General features: G+C 36.8%; 1 long non-coding RNA gene across 2 annotated transcripts; it reads right to left on the bottom strand.

The window, feature by feature from the left end:
- Positions 1-7,403: 7,403 nt before the first annotated feature.
- LOC115493941 (uncharacterized) lies at positions 7,404-23,806 on the bottom strand. Of its 2 annotated transcripts, XR_012054212.1 has the most exons (4): positions 23,471-23,806; positions 19,118-19,262; positions 18,155-18,251; positions 7,404-11,352 (listed from the first exon to the last, which is right to left on the bottom strand). It is a non-coding gene; the product is annotated as an uncharacterized lncRNA (long non-coding RNA). The 2 variants fall into 2 exon arrangements; XR_003958953.4 differs by lacking the exon at positions 7,404-11,352 and having other exon boundaries at positions 17,938-18,251; positions 23,471-23,802.
- Positions 23,807-24,066: the final 260 nt, after the last annotated feature.

The following is a 24,066-nucleotide window of genomic DNA, read 5'->3' as shown; positions in this document are numbered from 1 at the left end:
CAAATACATTTCTCGTGTTAGGCAACTTAGCAGTGGGTATTTTAGTCAGGGAAGCATTCAGATGATGGGGAGTTATCCAACACAGTATCTAACTGTGTTAGATATCTAACCATACTAACACAGTATGGTTGTGTTAGTTGGCTTTGTCTGCACATCTATTTTGGATACTCAGAGCTTTTCTCTGAAATGCCAGCTTTGCTGCAATCTCCCACCGCTTTGTTAGTCCCTGCTAACACTGCTGCAACTCTGTCTACCTTGAGCTAAAAACTCAAGCTACATAACTCAAACTAAATACTATTCCAAGATAAATATTTGGGAGTCAGTCAAGAAGCATCACAAACCATGGAGATTTCCAACACATGGGCAGTGAACTTGTTCAAATGCTTCCTTATACCTATCAGCATGGTAATGCAACATGGAAAAAAATCTGCAGCTTTGAGAGGTTCTACCCTTTGTGTTGGTGAGGTACAGGAAAAAAGTTGAGAAGCTGTAATATACAGAGCTTAGGACTAACTTGGTCCTATTTGATGTCCCAAAACCATCTAGAAGATAAAGATTCCCCTTCTACTTGTGCTGTGTATCTAGGCTAATAATATCTAAATATGGACTTTCTTTAGCATAACTAAAATTACTTTAAATATTGGTTAGTTTTTGGTTTTGTTTTTGTTTGGTTTTTTTTTTTTTTTTTTTTTTTTTTGCTCTGAGTATAATCTAAGTAGAGATACTTAGTCCTTTGAGACACAGGAAGGACAAGATGTCTCACTAAGGAATCTGATTTGAGAAAATTTCTGTAGCGATGTAGATAGTATTTTTACATAAGGAAGATACATCAAATTAAAACTCAATGAACCTTAGCAACTTGCACAATAGTGTAAGAAGCATCCTTTCACTATCTTTAAAGGAACAGAGATGCATTCATCATCAAAGTATCCTTCAAAACATGTAGTACCTCATATCTTCTTTAGGCAGCATTCAATTAAGAATATACAAGGAGGTGACAGGTACAATGGTATGGAAGGATACACCTTTTTGCTTTCAAAAGAGAACTCTGGGACAAAAGAAAAACCATTTTTTTTACTTTGCCATCAATCAAATGGGTAATGTCACATTTGTTGGAAGGGCAGGCATGTAAAATTGACACCTGTTGCAATTTTAATTCAGAAAGCTCAGGCATTAATCCTTTTGAATTGATTTCTACCTTATCTGTCTAGAGAGAAACACTTGTGAGCTCATGGAATTCTAATTGAAGCAGCTCATTTTCTGTCTGTATAAGCAGACAGCTTTAGTGGCCTTGTTCATGGAATTCTCAGAGAGACTTTTTATCAACTTCATACACACAAAGAATGCTTATTGGAGCCCTTTGTGGAGGTGAGGGACATGATTTGTATTACAGAGAAAAAAGTGCAAGTCAGTTCTTCTCTTAGTATTTTAATTCATTGCTCTATGTGAGAATTTTTACCATTTTCTTTATTAAAGAACCCCATCCAACAGTGAAAGTCTTCATATCTTAGCTTTCCAGGTCCTGTTGCACCCAGAGAAGCATCTTTTTGTCAGCTTCTGCACGTTGTGCCTTCCAGGCAGTAACTTGCACACAAGTGACAAACATAGGTACTTGGAGCTAGCCCCAGGCACTGAGTCATCCCACAGTGTCTCACCCAATGCTTTCTTTTCCTGTTGCTTTCCTCATCAAAGGAAGAGCAAAAAGCAAATGTAGTAGCACTACCTGCCTTAAGAGATAATCAGAATAACATTATTTTTGCATTCCTCAGGATCTACCTTTACTATTTTCTCTTGATATTGTCGCAGAAATTCGTTATCAACTAACTTGTAAAAAAATTGCTTTTTCCAGGAAATAAGCACTTCTGTCATAGAAATGCCATTTTAATTAAGAAAAGGTCACAGCTTCAAACATTTAAGAGGAATGGTATTATTTAGTGCATTCACAACTTTATTGAAGTGATTTCTTTCTATTTTTTGAACTTTGGACATGTAAAAGCCATCAGCCATCTGAAACAGAAAAGGCAAGAGCATAACAAGATCAATCTACACCATTCATGAAGGAGCTCAGGATTTCAGTAATTGCAGACATGGTCTTGCCCAAAACTGGAACCCAGTCACAGAATCACAGCTGTTCAAAAGATTATCAAAATAAGTAGAACATGGTGGTCCTGTTGGATACCTAACACATAAGATGCTCTTCAGGGGGTTCTACATTTGTTACCTAAATGAAAGATTGAAACAGAGGCTCCAGTACAAATAACATGCTATACCTGTGGAACACCCTCTGTTGGATGTGCAGTTCAGATGCGGCATCTGCTTCTGCTAAACAAGCAAACAACTTAATCATGCTCATCTCACTTACAAAAATACCTTACCTGAAGTCATAGAGACTTTCTTTTTTGAGAATGGAAAGAAGGAATAAGCAGTCTGGAAAATGGCTCAGAGCCATGGCTACACCCAGAGCACACAAAGCACATACAGGAGAATGATGCATGGAAAAGTGTCTGGCAGCAGTTTTGAGCTCTGCCAGCCATGACTGACTTGGCCAATACCTTGAAATAACTAGAGCAACCAAAATACTGCTTCACCTCAGCATGCCAATTTCCAGCTGTCTCCAGGAGCCAGCATTAGAGCTAGGAATGGCTGACTGTGAGGGGACACATAGAGGTAAATATGCCAGCAGCATGTCATTCAAGAATGCCTCTGCTCAAAGGTAAGGTTTTCCAAGTTTCACCATGCTCAAGGATATTTCCCGTGGGTGATTTCATGCAAAGGGTTTTGCTGGAGCACAGAGTGTGCCCACATTGAGTACACTATTAAATGAGCAAAAGCATTTACTCAGTGCCTGTGGCCAATCTAAATATAAAATGTATTCTACTATATTTAATAGATTGTGGAAGAAAACAATACAACAAAAAGGAATCTGATAACACACAGTATGGAAGGGGCAGCAGTGTTTTTGACATATTGGACATTGCATGCCAGGCCGTGCAAGAAAAGCATGTCACTCAGTGCTTTTGATTGAGGGATGCCATGGTGGCATGCCATAGCCAAAAAAGCCAAATTGTCATATGCCTCCACTGAGATGCCATGCTATGGAAAACATTGTAGGAATGAATGAATGGAAACCCCTATTGACAGCCAGAGCTTACTGGAAGATCTGCCAAAGGAAAATAAGAAGCATATTGGGTTGATTTTGCTGGTTTTATACACAGTGAATTTTTTAGCTACATTAACACTTTTTTTTTTTTTTTTGTGTAGCACCTCCAGACAAATATTAGTCAGAAGTTTACTGCATCTTTCCAGTTCAGAAGGTGTGTAACTCAGCAGTCTGCAATTTAGACTTTAGGACCTTTTCCATAATTTTTTCTGTTGTGGTTTAGAACCTGCTTTATCATTTGCAAAACTTAATATTTAGTCTATGAGATACAATAAACATGAAAACAATAAGCCAGATTGTAAATTTAACAAAAGGAACAAAAAGGTGAACAAGCTTTCCTTGTAGCAGTCTACTAAAATGAGCACAGAGTGAAGAACGAGTAATAGCATTAAAAAAAAAAAAAAGAGTAAGTTTACTATTTATGACATACAAATCTGATACAACAAAAAGACAGTGTGTATTTCAGAAACCTCTTCCAGATCTGAAAAATGAAACAGATAAACTCTGTAGGAATATGACTCTCCTATTGATTCCCATGGGGTTCTTCTTGTATGGCACTCACACTGAAACCCAAATCGGAGCTGGGCTGTCTGCTTTTATATACACTGGCACAGTCTGACCTGAAATAATCCTGGTATGGGAGTCTGACCTGTACTGTTTGCTTTTATAAGGTCCATATGTGCCTGTTTGGAAATTCCAGCAGATTGGCAACTCTTCTATATCAAGGTAGAGTTTTATGTATGACCTTTATCTTGCATGATACTCTGGCAGTAGCATTTGCCTGGGAACTGTCCTAACCAGGCCACAGAAATGCTAACATGTCTGGAGGAGTTCATAAGTGTTCTATAAGAGGCATCTCAATGAAATATATCATATAATTAATGATGCACCAAACCAAAAATACTTCACACATATTTTCCAGTGAGTTATGTCCTCCTAAAAGAGAATTCTGTAAGAAAATCATGTGTTTCCAACCTTTGAAATGTGGTCTTAGCAGGCAGAAGAGTTTTCATCTCATAGGCATTTTCCAGAAATTCCATGAAATGTGTGTTTCCCAAAGTTTTCAGAAAGTCACTCCTTCTGAGTCCATAGAACTTGTGCACTTTGAAAGGTCAGAACATAACATCCCATTTCTATCAATATCTGTGCTTCACTTCAATAGAGTTGAAATTTCACTGAGACCACAACGTACCTTTGAAAGAATCATCTCTCAATAATGAAAAGGTAACTGGATGTGTGTAAGTATAAACATTTATTCGTGAATTGCAAGTGTAAGTAGTATGTAATAAAAAAGGAATCAGTATTAGGAAGCCCATGCTTGTCACACATATTGAACAGCAGGTATGACCAGAAGAGAGGGGAAACAAAACTGTGACAAAAAGCCTTTAGTAACCTAGAAACAATATTGGCTGGGAATGCTAATGTTCTTTTCAAAGCAGTATAAGAAAAAAACAGTCTATCATGAATTGACAGAAGCAGATTGAAATAATGATATGCAACAATCCTAAGATGTAATATTTAAAAATCTATCTGGGGATACAATAATAGAGCAGTACCCCATTTTGCAGTTGATAGTACATGATAGTCTGATGGACAAAATCCTCAGATTTCACCTTCTGCATTCTAAGTCTTATTTATCTGAATTTATACTGATGCATCTTGATGGGCTCTAGTGCAATATTCAGCTTTCTCTAATATGACCACATACAGGCTTGGGCTATGGATTCTAAAATACATCTCTACTAGATGCTAGTTAGATGCACCAGCAGAAATGCCGTTTGTCTCACAGTTTAGCACGACTCAGCGCAATGGTTTGTCAGTGAAAAAAAAAAAAAAGGTTTTGCTAGTTTGTCTTTCACTAGTCCTACCTTTCTGTGTCTTCATGTTCCTCAGTGTCTTTCTAAAAATTTCTCTGTGGTGTTACTATCCATTCTCTATAAATGCGTTGGTTGCTTAATGCATCTTTGCATTATGTATTTTGAAAATAAAAACACAACCCTGCTCTTTTTTATTAATCACTTGAATGGATGCCAAGATTTCATGGCTGATTTAAGACTGATGCCAGACATATTTTAAGTGATCCAACCAACTTTTTAATTCTCAATAGTAATTTCAGTGAACTTACTCACATACTTACAGCAGTGTTGAGGTACAGAAATAAGTTTGAAATATGGGGACAAAGTACTCAGACCTTTTCAGAACTAAGCTCTTTACTGTTGTCTTTAAGGATGCTTTGAGGTATCTATAAAAGCAGTCAAATGTAATAGGCCAGTTTGAATATTCTGATTGAGTTTGTTTGGTTGGTTTTTATTTGGTTGTTTATTTTGGGGGTTTTTTTTGGGTTTTTTTTTGTTTGTTTTTTTTTTTTTTGTTTTTTTTTTTGTTTTTGTTTTTTTTTTATTATTAGTAAGCTTGTTATGTCATTGTGGAACTGTTTCTCCCAGGCAAGAACAGAGTATTTTCCAGCACAAATTCTCTGATCTTCCTAACTTCCTGACTGTCTGCAAGGGTTAGTAAGGGCTTTGATATGACAAGCTAGAGGTAAATAAGGCAATTATGCTTCATCCTTGTAAGAAAGACAGTGACTACCATTGCACTGGGCTGCACTTCTGACTTTTTTGAAAACACTAACTGCATCATACCAAGGAGTGACACTGAGAAGTGCCCTCTGGTATTTGCTATTTTTGCTATTGCAGTAATGGTCACGGCTTATAATCCAACACATAAGGAGTTCAGTAATAGTGAACAATTAAATGCCTTTTATTATTCTAGCTTGAAACTGCAAGCCCAGAGCGCATTTTGCCATTTGGATCTACAGACTTTGGCCCTCCCAGCAGTGGTGATTGTACATCCTCCCGATCGTCACAGGCACAGCTCCTGGTCACTGTCATTGGAGGAGAACATGTTTTTGCCTGTGGAAAGCAGCTAAGAATATAAATCATTATCTTTGGCTCTTCACATTTGCTTGGTGCTGGCTTGATGTCTTTCCCTCTATTATAGTGATACCAAGAAACTCTCTATCTAGTCAGCCATTCTAGACTTGTAAAATGCTTTTGATTTGCTCAGAACTGAGATCAATGTAATGTTTGTGTTCAGGTGCATTCTCTGAGGACATACATAATGCGCGAGTTCACTACTGCACAACCCAGATACAAAATGAAACAGACCTCATTTGTTGGTAGACCTTACTGATTAATTTTAAGAAATATACTCAGCTGAAATGCATAAATAAGGATTAAATATATCATCATGAAGAATCACAGATCAGGAAATGCCTATAAGAAATCTCAAGCACATCAATCCTGGCAGCTTGTATGGTCAATCAGCACCTGCCAATTTCTCAAACATCCTACATGCGCAGAGGAAAGATTTCCCATCTATTCAAAATACAAATTCCTCCAAGACAGCACAACTGCAATTAAAGGGATATGACAAAAAATGAGAAGCCATTACATTTAGTCCCATTTCAAACAGTGATGTCCTCTGAGGAGCTGTGGTTGTCAGTCCCTGACCAGTGTTCACATTGCTGTAGCCATGCAGAGTACAGCACCCTATTCTCTACCTCACAGGACTGTGTTAAAGATTAATAATATGATTCTTGCAAACTGTTAGTCATCAAAACAGTCACAGAAGTGCTAAATGTTATCTAACTGCTCGTTACAGGAACACCTTTTTTGAAGGGGTAAATCTGGCCTGTTCTGGGTGTCCCTACTGCAGAACATCACAATCTGTTTCACTATTTTCTTGCAGAGCTGCAGTTGGTAAGCAGCATGCTGGATGGAACAAACAGCAGAACAAGCACCCACAACAACCTCAAATTCATTTTAGTACTTGTCAGTATGTGTCCCTAAACATTGGTGTTTGTAAAGTTGGTTTCACTACTCAGTATTCTTCTATGTGCTTCTGGCTGGGCATTCCAGCTTTAATCACATGCTTTTTGTAAAGGTTCTCTACTGAAATTATAGCAAAGTATTTTAAGGCATTAGACACGGAAAATATTTTTCTAACCTTGCATCACTATACCTTTTTTGAGAAGGCAATGAACCTAGTGTTTCAATTATAGGTCTTACACACACAATTGGGCAACAGTCCAACAATTTTCATCTGTGTATTCCAAGACCAATACCATTTGTTTAGCTATAAATTCAGAGATGCTGAATGCATTGTATTTTTCTTCTCTGAATTTATTAAAGGTCCGAGTTTGATAATACCTTTGGGTATAATAAAATAATAAACTGTAATCTTGTAAAAACACCAAAATTATTTATTATGGTAAAATAACAGATAATATACCCAAACAACTAGGAAGTACAAAGAATTTAACTTCAGTAGCTGGGTGCATAGTCCACGAAGTCAAACAATCCTTACCCAAAACAATTTCTGAGAGTTTAAGCAATCTCCTGTGGACTAGCAATGATCTAATACCAAAATTATTTTTAAAAAGGCATCTTAAGTCTCTTTTTTTTTCATCATAGACAGAAAACAACTTCATTAAGCCCTTCTGAATTTGTCAGCTTTGACACCGGTCTTTTGCTTTTGGCAATATTATGACTTTTTTTTTCTAGGTGGTAGTACACAGACTAACATCTAATGACATTGGCTACCAAACATCCTGTAATACTGAAAAGCAGACATTCAGGATGTGCTTTTTATAGGTTTATATTTTAATAGTTAGTCATGCTTATATACAGATGCCAGCGGCAAGAGTGAAGATAAATACGAGCCATTTTGTATTACAAGAATTCTGCTGGTTTTCAGGAAAAAATATACATTAGAAACTGATGTCTTTGCTTCAACAGTCACCACTATAGCTTTAGTGCCTCCATGGAGGCAAGACATCTTCCTGATGGAGGAAACCTCCTTATGGATAACAGATATAAGCTATATTTATCTATCACTCAAACAGAAAACAACATTTAGCACTGACTCAGAAAGACTAAGATTTGCTAGAAAGTCAAATATTCAGTGTCACTTGCTTCTATGGCATAAGAACTGAAGCTTTCATTTCTTTAGTACAATGGGGGAGGAAAGAGAAGTTCAATGGACCACTGATATACTTGTTACAGTGAAAAATTTGTGCTGTGTAGATGAAATGGTTGCAAGACCTTCCTCTGCTTCCAAACTGATGATGGATAGCTAAGCCATCTAGCACAAAAGCCCAACCTAACCAAGAATTTAAGCACATGAAGGATTTTAAGTTAATAACCAGATCCTTTGTTTTAGCTGGAGTGCTCATACTTGTACTCTTTATAGACACAGTTCAGGTAAAAAACGCTTTTACTTACTCCAGACATTGGAGGTTTATTTTAAATAGCAGTTGTCTGTTTTTAAAGTGACATAAAGCTTTGCATTTGAAGAGACTATGAATTTATTTTTAAAATTAATGTAACTTGGTCTGGTTCCTGAATTAGCTTACCAGATGTTCTTTGGATGTGCTGGGGGGAACTTGGGAGAATCAAGCCTGAGCTTCCATATTTAGTCTATGTATGTCTCACAAGGCACTTTTCGTTCTCTTGCATCTCTAGCAGATGGTACAAACAGCCTGTCCTTTGTAAGACAGCATTAACCACACTTCTGAAAAGCCTTGGCATTGCTTATAGTCCTTCTCTGGTGCTTCCCTCTGTTATCCATGTGTTTACAGTAAAGGGCAATACACATTTGCTGTCTCTCTGTGAAAAGAAAGATCTCCTGTGCCCCTTCACTTATTCGCAGTCAGGGTTTGAACCCTTGCACATTTGCAGACTTTGAAAACTCTCTACAGACAGAATAAGATTCATGCAGAACAGATACAGCCATTCTTCCTCGAGTTTTTATGTTAACACATGAATATTTGTAAACAATAAGTAACACAGCACTGAAATCACTCCTGAAAATAGTAAGTTTGGTTTTACAAGACAAAGGATTCTGTTTTCTTCACCAGCCCATCTGCCTTCTTCAGAATTTACAGCACAATCTAAAGAGTAAAGCATCATCTATGAGTATGTAAATAAAATCAGTGTAACTTGGTGACATTAATTGTAATGTGTATGTTATATTCCAATATAATAAGTAAACAGTCCTTCAGCAATCACCTTTATCCTTTAATCATCATTAAAGGTAAAGTGTCTGTCCCAGAAAATTTAAAAGATTGCTCTGAAATAATTGAAGGCAATACTGTTTGTATAAGATTTGTTTTTCTTTCTGTACTTACTACATGATATGTGATCTCTGTATAGTATTGCCCTTTGGAATGGAAAAAACTCAACAGTTTAGGTTAGGCTTCTAGGGAGCATTAGCTAATTATAGCTTTTATAATCCCCTTCATTTAGATCTAGTCTCCTGTTTGTAATAACTGAGATCATCCCCATCTTGCAACATCCCACACCATCACTTACTGGATATTCTTCTTTTTCCTATAAATATACGTGTCTGAACTCTCAATTTTATTAGTTTATCTTAACAAAGTGGTAAGTTTTGGACTGCTGGCTGTTTTACTTTATTCACATGATGGTTTTCACCACATAAAAATTCAGAGAACAGCCATTATCTATATATTTTTCTAATCCAAATGTAATGAATTATAAAAATCATTGCACATCCATGTTCAAAATTCCTGAGGGGATGCCCACATCTCTGACTCATTCTTCTTGCCATTAATTCTGGACATATTCTTTATATGGCACAATCTATGATTCCTGAATCTGTTCTTCGAAAATGAATAGAATAAACCAGGAACTCAGTGGTCTTATCTAGTGTTCCAGTATTTTTTATAGTGATAGAGAAGTATTTTATAACCTAGCCCAACCTCCTGCAGAAATAACAACCTCAAAATATTTCACATATATGTCAGAAAATACAATAAAATCGTTTATATTAATTTTACTTAGCATAAGAACTGCTTTCATAATTCGTTCTTAAAATGCTTGCTAAAATTTAATTTCACTTACTGATATACATTTGGGAAAGAAGTAGAAGAACTAGTGTTTTCAGTAGTCTCTGGACAAAATACACTTTCAAATGGTTGGCCATGTAAAAAGAAATGTGTAGGGTTAACATACATGGACTATTAATGTACAGTATGCTGATGATCAATAAAACAATGAGGGAAAATAACATCACTGAAGTCCAAAGTCTTGCGCTAGACAAGATTAACCTTCCTACATGTACAGCAAGTTTTAGTGCAGAGGCAAGAGTAGCATCATATAGCCAACTAAAAAAACATTAAGAGCAGTACTTTTGTAAGAAAAATAGTGAACCCAAATTCAGTGGTTGTTTTATGTGGCAGAGAGCAATACAAAGATGAGAAAAAGAAGGGCTATCCTTCACTGAAAATTAGTGCCTCCATCAAGGTATAGAATGATTAATGCAAAGGACAGAAACATTTCGTTTCTGCCACCAAGCAAAGCTAAGATAGCCTTGTTCTGCGTATACACATTAGAGGTACTCAAGGTGTGCAAGTGAGGCAGCCACAAGCTAGAACTCTGGTCTCACCAGGTTGTTCTAATACACATTTCATTTCCATCTTTCCACATCTTCAGATCCAGTCTGCTCCCATATTATTCTAAACAGATACTTTTCTGTGAGTCCTTCTATTTCTTACAGCCTCCTCTTTACATTTTTCTTGGTTCAGTTTCTAAAACATAGAAGCCAAAATATCTTTATTTAGGTCTGTTTTCTTGTCACTTCAAAAAGCTGTCAAAGACTGATGTTATTGAGATCATCTGAGTGATTTTAATCTTTGTCTACAGAAACACGAGGGTATGGTCCTTTCAAGTAAAAGTGGGCATTTTTCAAGACACTGTTACTGGGAAGCATGGAATTGGGGTAAACTGCAAAGAAACAAACCGAATATGAATTCTTCACAAAAGTAATAATTCAGATTTTTTTAACTATCTGTCTTGTCAGGTAAAGATGTACTTCAGAGTTGCAGTGAAATAGCTGGGAGAGTCCTCCATCGTCTCCCACATTCTTGCTCTGTCAGCCTGCAATGGGATGGACAATGGCCAGGGAGATGGTAAGGGAGAGGGAGATTTTATTCAGGATTTCTTCTTTTCTGAATAGGTAGGAGCATGAATGTGCAGGAATGCCATCATGCACCTGTCTCCATTCAGCAACACTCTTGCTTTCTGCCTCTTGTCAAGCTGAGATCAACTCCTTGGCCGCTTGCCTCCATCTCAGTCTGTTCACATTGTTTCAGGTTTTCAAGGCCATCTCTGGGAAGAAAACAGATGAAAAAGCTTACTGAAAGGAGACCTGCAGCTTGTTGACCTGGGACTCCCACAATTCTCTCTGATGCTTTGGCAGTACACCAGAATTCATTTTTTTGTACCTCTGTGAGAGGAATAGGATAACCAGGTAATACAAAGTGTGATTTCATGGTAGCAAGGGGCATGGAATGTGCTAAACTGCAGCAGGAACTCAGAGAAACAGGGCAAGCATGCCATATTTTTTGACATTTTGAGTCACATCATGATTTTATCAGAAATTTGCAAAAGCAGATGTTCATTTAAGAATAGAAAAGATATCAAGATTAATTTATTGTAAACAACTAATTCTCCCTCCTGTTTAGGAAGGTGAATCACAAAGATGAGGAGGAGGCATCACAAAGCTTGCTCACCTCCCAGTGGGATGCCCACTGGAGGTGGAAGATGGTTGTGGAATATGTATGATTTCTTGCAAAAACCTTGCTCAATTTCTCTACAATTGTCATTAAATCTTGATCATTCTCATACTTCAGTTTGCACACTAGATTTTCCCAAATGGGATTCTTGTCAGTTGCACATCGGTAAGAACTCTACACAGGGCTAAGGTGGGGTTTTTTTAGTGAAAACGCAGAAATGGAGTGTCTGTAGGTGACAGAGTTGGTTTAATGTCCCTGGGGTACTTGTGAATTCTATGACATTCCTACAACTATTTCTGGTTCTTAACAAATATGATTCTTAGGTTGCATATGCAGGAGGTTTCAAATATGCCCTGGTGAAAAAGGAAAGGTACCAACAAGTCTCACTGCACCAGGCTGTCCTTGCACCATCAAATAAGTGGATACATTTACCACAGAATCATGAAATCATGGAGTGTTGGAAGGGAACCTTAAAGGTCATCTACTTCCAACTCCATGCAATGAGCAGGGATGTTTTCATCTAGATGATATTTCTCAGAGCTCTGTCCAGCCTTAAGTTGAATGTTTCCAGGAATGGAGCATCCACCACCTCTCTGGGCAATCTGTGCCAGTGTTCCAGCATTCTCTTTGTAAAGAACTTCTTCCTTTTATGTAATCTGAATCTACCATATTTAATTATAACATTACCCATTGTATTACTGCTACATGCCCTACTGAAGTGTTTATCCCCATCTTTCTTATAGGCCTCCTTAAAGTACTGAATAGCTATAGTGAGGTCTACATGGAGCCATCTCTTCTCAAGGCTGAAAAAGCACAACTTTCTCAGCCATTCTTCATAGGAGAGGTGTTCCAGCTCTCAACCCATTTTGTGGCTCCCCTGTGTTAGACTTACTCCCACAGATTTATGTCTTTCATGTGCTGGGGTTCCTAGCACTGCTTGCAGTACTCCAGGTGGGATCTCATGAGAACAGAGGGGTAGAATCACCTCCCTGCTGGCCAATCTTCTCATGCAGCACAGGATATGGTTGGTTTTTGGGGATGTGAGCGCACACTGCTGGGACATTTCCAGCTTCTCATCCACCAGCAGCCCTAAGCCTTTCTTGGCAAGGCTGCTCTCAGTCCCTTCATACCCCAGTTTTTATAATCCTAGGGTTTGCCCTGACTCAGGCTTGGCCCCCACTTGGCGTTGTTGAAACTCTTGAGGATCTCGTGGGCTGGCTTCTCAGGCTTGTCCAGGTCCCTCTGGATGGCATTCCATCCTTCAGGTGTGTTATCCCTACCACTCATCTTGGTGTCATCTGCAAACTTCTTGAGGGTGCACTTGATCCCTTAGCCTAAGTCACTGTTAAAAACCATTAAACTGCACTTGTCCCCATATGGACCCCTGACGGACACCACCTGCAACTGACATACTTCAGGACATTGAACCCCTGACCCCTCTGGATGGCGCCATGGTTCCACCAATTCCTCCATCACCAAACAGGACACCCAAACCCATCTCTCTCCAGCTGACACAGTAGGATGCTGTGGGGGACTGTCTCCAAGGCCTTACAGAAGTACAGACAGATGGCATCAGTGGCTCTTCCCTTGTCCACTGATGTAGTCAACTCCACCACAGAAGGCCACTATGTTTGTCAGGCAGGACTTGCCCTTGGTGAAGCCATGCTGGATGTTCTGATTCACCTCTCTGTCCTCCATGCAGCATAGCTGCCATGAAGGTCTATTCTATTCTCAGGTAGTAGGGCTGACAAGACAGTAGCTCACAGAATCCTCCTTTACGCCCTTTAGAAAAATGAGTGTGATGTTTCCATTTTCCAGTCACTTAGTCACCTGACTGCCATGATTTTTCAAATGTCATGGAGAGTGGCATGGCAGCTACATCAGCCAATTCCCTCAGGACTCTGGGATTTACTTCAACATCCCATAGACCACTGTATGTTCAAGTTCCTCAAGTGGTCACAAACCTGATCTCTAACCACGAGAGGGATTTTGCTCCCCCAGTCCCTGTCTTGCAGTTTGGATACTTCTCCAACTTGCACTATGCTTGTAGAGTTTAATGTGGAACATAACAAGAAAGAACACTGCCTGTGTAATAAAATCCTAGATTGGAAATCAGCTAAACTACCACTGTGATGCATAAATATGCTTATTTGCATATATGCACATCTGAATTTTACATTTGTTATAAAACTTAATTGTGTTGCTCATGAAGGTGTCTTTCCAGCAGCTTAGTATCTCAAAGAGAAAAATAGTTTAGAATAGCAGCTGAAATTATGATTTTTATAGTTTAGAACAGCAACTGAAAATATTTTTTTTTTCCCCTGTGCCTTTGTTATTGAGAACTGTATTTGAGAAATAGTGAAAGAAGCACTGCATCCCTCAATGACTTACAGATTTTTTGTGACTATCACCATTGTGAACAGTAAGAGTAAAAGGTATGGCAAATTACAGGCAGAATAGCCAGCCAACAATATAGAAAAATAAGCTTTGAATTGGATTTTAAGCGGTATTTGATGAAAAAAAGTTCAACAATAATTAAATGAACAATAACCTTTCCAGTAACCATACACTTTTTGGTTTTGTACTTCTGTTTTGATAGAAGAGTTAGTACTTTTTCTACCCATTGTTTCAGAAGAAAACATGACTTTTAAAGCTTCATCACTGAGAAAAGAAAAAAAAATCCATCTCAAAAGTTCTTTTTCTCCTCTTTTTCACTGATGAGTCTCTCAGGTGATGAGAAACAAAAAATATTCTTAGCCACCAGATGCAATTTACAATGAAGCTTGAATTAAATATTCTGTAGCATTTTGAGAAAAATTCTCATACCACAAATGGGTTTTGGACAACAACTTGCCCTATGAAATTAGTAATGTTAGAAGGATTTTGAACTGTCCCATTTTACCCATGTTTCAGGTCAAAAGTATTCAGGCTGGTGCTTATTGCTATTCCTTCACTGTGCCCAAGCCAACAGCAGAGGGCACAGCTCCCCAGTGAAAGCCTCCAAGCTGGAGATTGTGTGACTGCCTTATTCTGATTAAAATATTTTCTATCAGGAGCAACGTTTTGATTAAAACAATGCAGTTTCAACAGTCAGTGACACCTCTTAAAGAAGGCATTTCTCTTGCGCTATTTATTCAACAGTCAGTTCTGTACAAAATCATGAGATTTAGTTAATGCCTAATGCAACTTGCAGAATAAATGCTATCACAAATCACTGAAGTATTGTAGAATAATCGATTGATTTGGAAAGAACTTTAAATCATCCAGTTCTAACCTCCCTTCCATGGTCATGGGCAGGGAAACTTCCACTAAGCCAGATTGCTCAGGGCCACATCCAACTTGGCCTTGAACACTTCCAGACATTCACAACCTTTTTGGACAACCTGTTTTAGTGCCTCACAGTAAAAAATTTCTTCCTAATATCTAATCTAAACCTACCCTCTCTTAGTTTACAGCCATTCCCTTTGTCCTGTCACCATGAACCCTTGTAATAAAGAACTAAAATTTTTGGAACTACAAAAATTGAATACATTTCATTACCTTGGACAAACATCTGCTCCATACATACAGTGCCACAGATACAGCTGAAAATGATTCTCAAGTAATAGAATAGCAGGGATACATATATATATATATATATGTATGTATGTATGTATAAATACACCTGGCAAAGCTACGTTTAAATCTATCAGCAAGTCCAGCTGAAGCATGCAAATCCTGAACATGTGTCATTCAAGTAACAATTTTCAGCAATCTCCTGACACACAAATATGATTTTCAACTTTAGGTCCAAAACTCTGGGGTCTATGGATTCTTTTAGATGTGAAAGACAACAAGAAGAACAAGCCTGCTTGGTGAAAACCCCTAATCTAGGGAAAGTAAAATATATCAACATAACAGTCTGTCTTTCTCTTATGTATGTTATAAGTCTATGAGTCTGCCACAATATATTCTGTTTTCATATTAAGATACAAGGTTAAAGACAAAAACATAGAACTACCCCGTCATTTCTAATATCAATTTTTTAATGTTGTGTCAGCATAACTGCCAAACATAAAATTTGTTTGTACTAACATTTCCTGTCTACCTACAAATCTCTTCTGTTATCTAAACATACATATTAGTTGCAATCAAATATATTTCCTGAATATGAGGTGCATGATGAAAACTATAAAGTTCTGTTGTTATTTGTTAGATAATATAGACTACATATTACTAGAACCCAGTGACAAGAAAAGATTATGAATGCTTCTCTGTCTGGACACAAGTTTTTTCCTTGCTTCAGACTTTGTTCTTTTAATTGGGACAGGGAGTTACAGGACACAGGTCTATACTTTTTATATAGATTGATGTCCTATATTTCACAACTTAAAATATATGTTCAGTTAGCATTAAAAGCCTAAAACTATAGGCCATAGCAGATAAAATTGCCCAGTTAAGAAGACACTTTCCCTGACGTAGAGGAGCCAAGTTTGATCCTACCCTCAGTAACCAGCTGTGCACACACAAACTGAGCTGTATCTCTGACATTAGCAAAGCCCAGTGCATGAAGCAGGTATGGGGTAATATGAGACAACAGCTTTTTCAGAGCCATCAGGGCCCTACCTCACACCTTTAAACCACAGGCCAATGTTTACTATGAGTTATTTTATTTTTAAGGTGATCCTCATCTCTTTCACCCTGGGCAATACTTTACACCAGGACGGCCAGAGCTTCCTCAGATCAAGCAGTGACTGGCAGCTTGGAAGCGCCCTCTTATTTCACTCCAGAACTTTCGTGACTTTGCAACTTTCCCCCACTGGTTACAATAGTTATATGGGAAGACTGTCTGATACAATATTGAATTTTGACCAGACCATTACTAATAACTGTATCTCGATTCTCTGCAAACATTAAATTAAAAAAGGTCACTATGAGAGCTAGTGAAATATGGAGTAAGAATATTTGCATGGTTTTTTTTCACAAATCAATACACTATTGAGATATGTAGTATTTGAAACTTACAAAATGAAACATAATTTCAATATTAATATATAATATAATATACTTAATATAGTATAATTAATATAACATAACATAACATAACATAACATAACATAATATTTTTTGGAAGAGATTTCTGGGATTTTTTCGACTAACATCCCTAAAATAAGACTCTTTCATTCATTCTTATACTATCTTCATTTTTAACTTCATACTCTCATATAACTTCAGTAGGTGTCCTGCTGTGCCTAAAGTTAAACTCATCTATGTTTTGTAGGTTCAGAGCTCTGGACATTAAAACTTTGCACACATTCATCCAGAAAGCCAGGGATCCACTTCTATTTATACTGTGAAGGCTTTGCCAAGGCTATTACGTTTCATTAATCCCAGTTTCCTGGAAGAGTGCTAACACTTTCCCTGCAGGTTGGGGTAGCCTAAAATATGTAGATAACAATCAGTGGTTGATGGGATACAGGGCTGAGTTTTAAGAAGTGTATTAGCATCTATTATCCTCAGCCTTCCTATGCCATGGGTTGCTAGGACATTTTTGTGATTTCTGTCCCACCAATTTAGTCCCACAATTTCTAATGTATTGAAAAAACATGACAACCTCTGGATTACAAGAACAGAGGAGAAATGCACAAGAGCCACAAAAATAAACTGCTTTAATAATATTATTTTAACTTAAATTTTTAAATAATTTGCTTCCGTCCCTATGGAAATTTACAAAAACCTCTTATTTTGGGAAAAAAAGAATTTCATTGCTCTTTGAGTTCAGGTATTTCCTCCTACCATGAAGTAGTTGCCAAAAAAGCCTTGAAATGGGTTTTGTCAGCTAGATAAGGGATCTGAAAGAAGTTGCCTAAATAGAAAGAGCTGTGCAACAAGCAGTAATCATTCAGCCACCCTTTCTAAGCTGCATTTCCTAGGACTTTCTTTTAAGTCAAACCTAATTTCTTTGCCATCTTGAGAAAGGCTTATTGCACAGCCACCTTGTAACTTCAAGAATTAAAAAAATTGGGAAGTTTATTTAAAAAAACACTGGACTCCTTTTCTTTGACTCCTGGCTCTTGGACTTTGCATGAGGTCAAGAGCTGCTTCATAACAATAACCTTACACCCTGCATTCATGCGGAAGAAAAAGGAAAAGGAGTTGACAGACAAATTGTTATTTAAAGTTCTAAGAATCAGCAGAATTAGAATTAATTTTCTTTAATTAAGAAATACTTGCATTTAAATATTTTAACAACAGTGATAGGATCATAGCTAAAAGCTGAAGTACACTTAAGGATGTAGAAACAGAAAACAGTAATGGCAGGAATCGTAAGCCAGTTGTGTTGGGTTTCAAGAAGCAAAGCAGTTGTTGTGTCAGTCACACACAAGCTGCTGCATTAAACCAGAGTCTAGAATTACTTTATAGCCAGGCTGATGCGACAGTGAAAAGGTCACAGTTCCGAAATCTTGGCTTCTCTTCCAAGAGATCATTTTACTGAGTCTCTGCCATCCTCACCTAGTGAAGAAAGAATATTTTTCATAGTCATAAAATTGACATTGATTATCTGATCAAGCAAAAGAAACTGTGGTAATATTTCCAAATTATATTCTCATTGCATCTGTATAACAAGATAATATTTATTTTTCCTTTGGTATTATTCCTAAAACTTCATTCCTTTCTTAGAAAATTCAAAATTACCTTGCCCTACTCTTTTGTATTTTTGTCACTGAATTTCTTTATATTATATTGTCCATCTATCATGCTGTCATGCACCACACAAACCATAAATACATTTTCATATCTCTTTAGGTTAGTCCCATCTAACTAGTCACTTTTTTTTTTCAGTGGTTCAGCTGATATTTCTTGACCGCAGGCAAAAGGTCTTTGATAACTATATATAATTCCATATATAGAGTTATATATAGATATATAACTGTATAATTATGTACATTTGATAACCTTATATAACTAACTCACAGTAACAAACATAGTCTACAGATAACTGATGGCAGACAAGAAACTGAGGGGTCTCTCACCTTGCCATGAGTGTGAACAACTGCAAGTGACTTGGTGCTCTGGCTCTCTTAGAAGTGAAGGAACTGATCTCCTACATTATTCCAAAGGAGCAATTGTAATTGATATCAGATATGGTCAAAAGTCAAAATTTCTGTTCTGCAAGATGCATATTCTGTTTCAAGCTGACTGATATCATTTTAGTAATCTGATTTGAGTCAGAGATCAAGCAGTTGAAGATGACCTTCAGCAGAAGTTTGTGGTGTTAATTTTTCTTTGAACATTTTCTATTCTGATGAAACATAATTTCTGAACAACCCCAAAAAAAATGAACAGAAAATTGCAATCCAGCTATGAATGAGATGTACCTGAAAGTTGTCATATCCCTAATCACCACTGCAACAAGTTTTACAGGTTAGAACACAACTTGCACAATGGTGCCTGAAATTCCTGACGTCAGCTGCGGACATCTGCAAAGGCAGATATCAGTAGTTTCGTATTACTGAGAACAGCCTGTAAGAAAAACAGGAAAATGTCAACAAGTTCCAGTTTTGCAACTCAGGATGACAAGGCAAGACTTACATAATCTGTGATAAACCTTATTTTATATAGAAATAATTACTCCATACACTCAGTTAAAATGTTTACAAATATAGATAATACCACAACTATTTAACATGCTGCACTACTTATCAAGCATAAGGTCCCAAAAATGCAATCATGCTTTTAAGTATGCATGAGACAGAGTTTATCCAGGCAAAATCTCATATGTGTTAGCAGAACTTAGCTTTAAAACAATCAGGTATCAATCCCCAAAAGATTGCCTTGCAGATTCCCAGCAGTATAAAAATGGCATGAGATCATTCCCAAAGCATCTGAAGCTTAGGACTTAGTAGGTTTTGGACCTCCTTTCTTATTAAGAGCATTGTTGGTTGTTTTAATGTAGTATTTAATAATATATTGACCATTTTCTTGAACACTGAAGGTTGTTTACCACCACTAAGAGCGACAGAGATTGACTATTTTTTAGTGATTTTTCAAAATCAATATTCTAAAATCTGCATGTAAATTTCTTAAATCACTGACATGGATTTTAAAAAAGGCTGAGCATCCACTGCTTTTTCTGTAGTCTTCATTTTTATATCATAATTATTCTTTGGGTTATTTAGTGTAAAGGTCTTTGGGTAGTATTTGAACAGTTAGAATGATTTGTATTTTAATTTGGCATCCAACTCGCATCTGTTTTAATATTTGTACTGAATCAAAAAATAAATATTTTCTGATTGTGCAGACCACACTGTTTCCTTACCACAATCTTATTACAACCTCTAGCCGTAGGTTCTCATGCCCTTCTGAAGTCATATGGAATCAATAAAGACTGGTTAGAAAAGGCTAATGTCTTTGCTGTTCGAGCAGGCATATAAAAACTCTTAGGTAAGTTAGAAATTCAGAAGAAATTCAAATCAGTGATCTTTTCTTAACAGTTTTCATTGGCACCAGTAGCATTTTTTTAAAAAAGGACAGCAGCTTGCAAGGAGAAAAAGAAGGCAAGTTTGAGCTGCAGTTATCAAGGCAACAATGGTAGAAGTAATCTTTAACAAAAAACGAGATTTTTTTAATAATGTATTTATTTATTTTAATTATAACAATAATAGGTTACATGGATTTTATATCAAGGATCTTTATTATGTATGCAATTCCATGGAAAAGTGACATCAGTTCAGTACTGGTACAGAGTTAGAAGCAGAAAACTACAATTATTTATTTTTCCTGGGACCTGAACACTGGTACATGTTATACTCTATTGCCAGTGGAGACCTTCAGTTTCCTATAGATACTAAAACTAAATATTTTAAAAATTCAATTTGTGGGTCTCCTCTGTGTCTCTTGGAAACCTTCCAGATGCAAAGAGACCATTGGTATTGGACTTTCATTCCACATGAAATTTAATGATAAGGATAAAGACAACCCTTCAGTTTAGTAAAAAGGGGACCTGAAGAGGGGGGGATATAAGATTTTTTTTTTCATTCTCTTTTAAAAAAATTATATAGAAAGACTATTTGCTTTTCAGGAGTACTTATAAAGACTATATATGTTATATGATTTGGCAACACCTTTTAAATGTCAGAGAAGATCCAAATTGTGTTCTTTAAAATTAGGACTTGTTGGCAAGTGTTCTTGTGTCAATGGTAAAAGGTAATTTCCCAGTAGGAAATCTCCAGGACACTCACTGATTTGGGGAGGGGAACATAAGAGGAGACTTTCTAAACACTCAATTGTGTTACTCAATTGTGCCTTTTTTTTAAATTTTTTTTTTTTCTACAGTGGGAGGTTTATACATATGCAAAAGTTATTCTATGAACCCATATGAAAACACTGTGGACTAGTGTTTTGTTTTTTGGATTTTTTTTTCCTTTGGTGAGTCTTATTACTTTGATAGCAAAGGAGATTTCTTTCTGCAGATGTGTGACGTTGCATTTGCAACTGCAGGTACATATTTCTAAGCAGCATGCACAATTACAGGTGCCTATCACTACAGTGTAAATCAATACACTTTTATGTGCTTGTAAGCAATGAATTAATGGAAATAACCAATAAGCAATGTCAGTACACCTGGGGCAGCTCATACTCTAAATTCAGAAAACATCAAGTACCTATAACTGTTACTTCTGTGAAGAAATAGACCTTTAAAACACTGTCATACTCTCTGGAGGAGAAGATGTATTCACATATATTTCACCTGAATTTGGAAACTGTGTCAAAGAGACTTGCAGATTTACTATGACTGATGCACTTGTATACATATCTAGAATTAAAACCTTCAATGACTTTGGATTAACTGCATAAACTGTCAGGATTTTTTCTCTAGCTACTTAAACATAATCTCATGTAAGAAGGTGTGAATAAAGAGAAAACTGCTTGCACAGTATTAAAATCTTTGAAATGTACAACTTGGCTGTCAGGAAGACACTATTGATTGATGAAGTTTTTACATTGCATTTGCAAGGCTGACTGGAGGACCCATCTCTGGAACACAAATGTTGCAACAGTTTCATTTCCATTCAAAACTAATAAGCAAGGCTCAGAGCACACAATGGATAGAAGGAAATATGCCTCAGAGGCAGAGTCAATGAAAGAAAAGACAAAGTCAAGTTTTCAAGGTCTGTCCACATATATCATACATAGGGAAAAAAAAAAAAAAGCATTTGTAGATAGCTTTGGTAGTTATTTTATTTTACAAAAACAATACCATCCCTGCAAGTGCAAAGTTGACCCTGCAAAAGCAAATTGGGTTATGTTGACTGTGATTATTAGCTAAATTTAGATAATCTAATCCATATTTAAATAGTGAAGTAGGGCTGTAAGGTACAGGTATAAAAGTAAATAACCTCTGTTAAATGTTTAAAAGGTCAGCTGTACAAGTACATGGAGCCTGACACTACATCATCTGCTTTTCAGAGAGCCTGATCACCCGATGCCCCACTAAAACTGTAGCTGGAGTGCCTCAAAGCTATAAACATGCTGATCTCTGCAAGTTGGTTGGGTTTATTGGTTTTGTTCCTCCTGGCTTTTCAAGGACACCAAATAAGAAGGCAACACAGAAGAAATTAGTAAAGCAAAGAGGAAAAAAAGTTATCTAGTAAGGGCCCCAGCAGCTGTTCCAGTATGTCTTCAGATAATGAAACAAGGTGTGTTTTACAAAAATTTAAAACCATCTCAAAAATAAAGGTTTTATTTGTTTTCCAGTGCCTTAAAGTCTTGCTAATAGTCATCAGCATACACAAATTATTCATGTTCATTCCAGGTAATGTTATCATTGGCAGCTTTTTAAATGTTATGAACATTCCAACATGATAAACTAAGGAGCTGGATTATACATTTTTCATCCAGACATTAGGAACACACAGCCAGAACTATCTTCCTCTTCTCTTGCCAAAGTGATCAAGTTATCTCACTTGATACAGCCAAGATAAGAAGGGGGTGTCCCCTTGGAACTGCTTTCAGTTGTAAAGAGGTAGTGCACTCCAGCTGTGTTTAAGCAGTGCATGATTAGATATTCAATAGTTTGTTTTGAATCAATAGTTTAAAATATGTTGAAACAATAAACATCTTAAGTTGAAAATACAGTAATTCAGATTTAAAATTAAATGGAATTAGAAACAAAAAGGGATTGAAATCAAATGTTTAGGATTATGTCTATTACATGATAATTTCTATGTTCTGATTCTATATTTTAGAATCTCCTCCTTGTATTTTAAGAAGATTTTATATTTTCTCTTGTGATGTTGCTGAAACATTATACAAGTAATCCAGGATTAGTCTATTGCCATAGAATTACTTAATTCCTACAGAAATGCTAAACATATTCATAGGTGAGATGGCATTTAAAGAAATTCTTATGCTTTCCAAACTGAAAGTATATATTCCATAGGAAAAAAGGAAAAAAAAAAAAAAAAAAGCTCAAGATACAATATACAATGCTAGACTAAACAAAATTCCTTAAAACTCTATGACATTCATGGCCATACCATCATTTTTTTGCAGTAAATGGGGCTATTGTGGGTAAATATTGCACCATGTGTAACAAAATGGTTGCACTCCACAAAATGCTATTTGATGCACTACATTTTTAAAGGCATGCACTGCAAACTGTTAGCAGCAGAGTTAGAAAAATGTCTGTCTTTTGTAAGCTGTGCTTGTCCACATCTCTGTGTACTTACCCCTAAACTGTTTTCAGGAATCCCTGCAGTTGTGCCTACCCAAGGTAAAGCCTGAGTGAGTCCTGACAATGCCAGGGCAATTCAGCTGACCACCATAAATCTGCAAGCTTTCACGGGCATGTCCTCAGTTTCCTCAGACCCTAAGAATGCAGAGTGGCTTTTCTATTTCTCACTGATTTTGTAATAGAATTCCTTTGTAATAGAACCAGCAAAATGGATCCTGTTAATTGGTTTTCAGCTTTATATCATTCACTGGAAGACAGACAAGAATCTGAATGCAGCTGAGGCTTTCATCAAGCTGGATAGCTTGGCAATTGTCACTGTTTTCCTGGAGTCTGGTTACTGACATACTGAAAACAGATATCTTTCTCTTCCCTTTCCTTATCAAAGCCTCAGTGAGGAAGACTAAAACAAATACACCTTTCAGTTAAGTAGGTGGAAATTATTGCCTCTTATGCTGATATAGCAAATGTTTCCACCTTTGCCCATGCTTCTGGATGTCCATTTAAACCACAGACCACTCAAAAAGAGCTGTTTTAAAACATAGGCGCTAGTGAACTTGTTTTGTTTCATTTACTTTTGTAACAAGAAATGTT

This window comes from Taeniopygia guttata, chromosome 2 (assembly GCF_048771995.1).
Source record: "Taeniopygia guttata chromosome 2, bTaeGut7.mat, whole genome shotgun sequence".
Taxonomy (NCBI): Eukaryota; Metazoa; Chordata; class Aves; order Passeriformes; family Estrildidae; genus Taeniopygia; species Taeniopygia guttata.
The sequence above is the reverse complement of the archived record's forward strand: the minus strand, read 5'-3'. Positions and strand labels throughout refer to the sequence as shown.